We start from the raw sequence: 4,693 nt of genomic DNA on the forward strand, positions 1-4,693 counted from the left end.
GGTGGCTCGTGGTGCCTAACACCTTACTGAGGCACTTTTAAGTAGTTTTTTCCTTTAATTTGTCACCCCTCTTTATGTAGTACATTAAGATGCACCTCTGGGTTTATGTTATTCGAAATTACAACAGAATTTGACCTTTAAGTTGACAGCAACCTAACTAAGATACAGCCGCTTAGTAAACAAAGCGAGATGATGTTGAAAATCTTCTTTCCCATGCAGCACTGCTATGGCTGGGATGGGTTTGAATTCCTGTGAGTGCCGTTCCTGCCCTCCCACAGGCATTTGCACTTTGAGAAGCACTCGCACATTAACAAACCCTTCACAAACGCAATCCACATCACAATGTGTCGCTGCAGCAGTGTGGGAAATCAAAGCGCAGATGGGATCTGACAAGAAATGTATTAATATTTAAACATTTCCCAGTGGATGGGCCATTTGAGTCTAACCTATTTACTAGGACCATGCTGATAGTTGTCCTCCTAGCTGTAGAAGCTGTATTGATTAATTGATTATGGATTCATCTTCTTGTCATCTGTTTTTACATTTAAATCAATATCCACGTTCAAAGTGAGAATACTAGGTGGTGTGACTTCTGCAAGGTGCTCCCACTAGAGGGGAGGGAAGACCACAGACAACACCAATTGCAAACTTTCTGATCTTCATGCTCATTGTTTGATTACTTAGAAAGGTCTTGAGGGGAGGCCACCATTAGGCCTGGGCCTTAAGACCCCCAAGAGATGTATTTCCTCCTATAACAGTCTGTCATCCTATAGGAGCTTGGAGATTTCTCTCCTGCTTGCCTAATGCTTTATTTATTCATTGCTACACCGGTTCAATCTGTGAAGTGCTCTGTGGCTGTTGTGCGAAGTGCGCTAAAAAATGATTGATGGATTAATTGATATATTAAGACCTCAGCTTAGACATTTTCAGATCCTCCTGAAGTGTAGCAGCCTTGTTAATGGACTAGACATTTTAAATACATTATAAACCTTATTTTACCTGTCAAAGTGGAAATTGTATTTTTTATTAACTTATTATTATTATTATTATTATTATTATTATTATTATTATTTATTTCTGTGGCAGACACCCTTATCCAGGGTGTACACAAGCATTACACAAGTGTAGTGATACAAGTCCATGCAGCATTCAAATTAAGCTTGAATATGGGGTACAATTTAAGAATTACAAAAGTAAAGAAGTACAGGTAATATAAAATACAAAGTATTCTTTCTAGTTCAAGGAGGTAACAAGTGCAGATGGCCAAGTCCTAGGTATGAGCTGAAGGCAGGAGGGCAGAGGAGAAACCACAATAAACAACAGGAGATCTAACAATGTATTGCATAGTTATAGATAGTTATTAGAGGAGTACAGCTCCAGAGAAAAAGCTGCCATATGGCTAATTTGCTGTTTGTAGTATATAACTCTGTAATACACTGACGTCGCTTTATTGTAACCGAAGGAGAGTGCGCCGTATGAAAAGGTAAAAAAAAAAAAACGATCGCCGATTGAATCTCTCACCTCTATAATTAGAGAAAAGAGGGAAAAGCAAACCCGAACCAGACAGCTGACGATCAGCGGTGTGGAGAAATCAGACTCTGAAGGGCCAACCAGGGAGGTGCGAGTTCAGTGTAACGACGCTTTTGCATGAAAAAAAAAAGATCTAAGTTGTTTCTGCAACCAGATAAACCTGGGGACGTATGAACGCAGGATGCTTCGTGGGCACGGCGGTATGGATTTTGCTCTTCTGCTGATGTCAGGATGCGATCCTTGTTATCAAGCCAGTTGATTATGTGTTTCGGTTGATGGCTGGCAGGAGAAGTCTCTCAGAATACTGATCATCCTCACTCTTGGGAATTTTCTTGACACGGCAGCCCTGCCCCCCCATCATTACCTCTCTCCCCCCAATTACCTTGCCTCGACAGCCGGCTCTGATGTTTTCAAAGGCAAGGCATCAAGGTGACATTGAGTCAAACTGCTGGGGGGGGGGAGGGAGAGCATGAGCTATCGAGTCTGATTTGAACATCTTTTGATCAGTGCCTGTTTCCCCCGGAAGACGCCATAGAAAGGGAGAAATGCACTCAAAAGTTGAAAAGAAAAGACTCGGAGAGGTTAATTTAAGAAGACCTGGGGGTGTCGTTTTATTTTAACAGGCACAAACTAATCGGTTTTTTTTTTAGGTCAGTGATGCAATAAATGTGTTGGCCTCTGCTAAACCGGGCTGCAGAATGATCACAACATAAGAAAGGTTGCAGATTTGAGAAGGCCTTGTGGTCCGTCTTGCGTATCAAAATCTCATCCCTCTCTCTCACGAAGGAAATCAGAGATTCGGCTTTGACTGCATTGCTTGGAGAACACTGTCCTTTGTATAAGGGCCTCTTCCTTATGATTATGTACATGCACTTTTTCTTAACTAAGGTTTCTGCAAGTGTTTGTTTCAATGCCGATTCAGTGTTGACTTTCGGCTCACCTTTGTTGATAATCTTGAGCACTTGAATAAATCTCCCACGTATTTTCCATTGTTCAGAACCCAATGCCTTTAATTATTTATTGTACACCTTTTGTTGAATTATTTTAACCATATTGTGTCAACTGGAATACAGATCAGGAAATAGTCCTGCCTTCGAACCCACAGAAGAGTGGTATGAACTGGAATGGGAAAGGAGGAAGAGACCACGGAATTTGCCCCTCTAGAATCTGCACAAAAGCCACACCAAAGTGAGACCACACCATATTTAAACACACTGCAGCTGGCATATTGAATTGTATTGTGTTGCATAGTGTGTTGCATTGGAATTGATGTTGAATGAGTTTTTAAGTTCACATATTAGAGTTAAAGCTTGTCTAGACAGAATTCTGAATAGGTAATTGAACCATTGTGATCTGAACATGATTAAATCTGATATTTTCTGGAGACTCAGTTCTGCTAAATATACAGAACACAATTGTTCAGCTGCATTTTTAATAGACTCCGCGGAACAAATAAAATCAGTGTATAAATGAAACATATCGTACACCCTTTCTCTAACTGTGATTTATATACAGTATAAGCAACTGCAAAGAGTACTGCTTAACTGCAAAATCAATGGACATGCCCCTGTGCAATGTTCATGCTTCCTCTTGCTGATAACATCCTCGAGATGTTGTGAAACCCACAGTAGTCAGAGCTCGACGTAAAACAGTTCCCCCCTCTGGAATGACAAGAAATAAATAAGAAATCGTTTTCACTAACGGTTGTAAGTTTTTATCACCTCTGCGAGCAGACACGTCGTGATTAATTAAACACAATGGATTCTTTAGTGGTGTTCTTGAGATGTCTGGCTGTTTGACAACTGCAAAGTTATTCAATTGATTTACTTTTAATGTCAACATCTGCCTTCCAGGCTGTTAAACTCAGAAGTGTTCTCATATCACTCTTTATTTTTATTATTATATGTTTTTTCCTTGTTTGCATTCTGCTGAAAGTTAGTCACGGAGAAAATTCTATCTTTCTTCCTTTTTCACGTGTGCACGTAACAATTATCACAAATGTGATGCAGTATAGACTAGTTTGGGAAAACAATGCAGAACATAAGATGATGCACAAAGCTATACACTGAAACAAAATAGCACACAAGTTACACAATCCAACAAATGGGGAGCAGGATTACAGATGAGAGAAAGCCCTTTGGTTAATCTTGCTAGTTCAGTTATCAGTAGTCTCATATCATTCTAAAAATCTTATCCATCTGTGTCTTGCAGGAAACCAGGGACTCGGCTTTTGATACATAGCTTGGTAGGTTGCCAGACAACGTGATCCTTTATATAAATAATTGCATCTTCCTTTTAATTATAAATGCAGCTGCACTTTTTAACTCAATTGCCTACAAGTGCTGTACGTGATGGAGTCTGGCCAATGGGGTGCAGGGTTACAATATACTTCAATTGGGAGAATTCAGCAGAACTAAGAAAGCAAAAGGTGCTTGTGTCGTGTGCGTACATAGTGGCTAATTTGAAGTAGCACTGTATTTGGGATAACATTTTACAGGGAGGAAAAATGCAGAAAAATGGGTCATCATTAGAGACCACTGGGGCAGGCTGACCAGATCATTACGTTCTTCCAGTGACAGAGGGTCCCCAGTTTGGTAGAGAAAGTATGAAAACAAAACTACTATAAAATATAGTAGGTGGGGGGGAAAGGCAGAAACTAGTAAAAGTAATAGTGGGGGTCGTTTTGGAGTTCTGGAGTCTAATGATATCTAATATTAATAAAACAATATTTATAGGTAAAACCTTATTGAAAAACTACAGTTTCTATAAAACATACATATTTTTCTAAATTTTAAGCATTTTATACTACTTTATTACTCTAAAAGAGAGGGGTCGTTAATGTTATAATTCAGAGAAAGTGAACACACTCAGTCCCATGAAACGGAACAAGCTGCTATGCACAGATGTCCAGCAGAACATCCCCTTTGAGTTCACAAACCCCGAGGACTACACTTCCCACAAATCCCTGTCAACCATTCAACACACGCTCGTTGATTTTGCTTTTGAGCCACTCACGACCAATTACGCGTCTTCTACACCTCAGACGAGAGCCACTACCGACGATCTGCGTTTCGCACCATGCATTCACATCAGGTTCATTTTTAAATCGGCGTTGTCGCTGTAAACTACAACTCCCAGAATCCTCGGCCCGAGTGGCACCCAG

Source organism: Amia ocellicauda, chromosome 14 (genome assembly GCF_036373705.1).
Source record: "Amia ocellicauda isolate fAmiCal2 chromosome 14, fAmiCal2.hap1, whole genome shotgun sequence".
In the NCBI taxonomy this organism is placed as follows: Eukaryota; Metazoa; Chordata; class Actinopteri; order Amiiformes; family Amiidae; genus Amia; species Amia ocellicauda.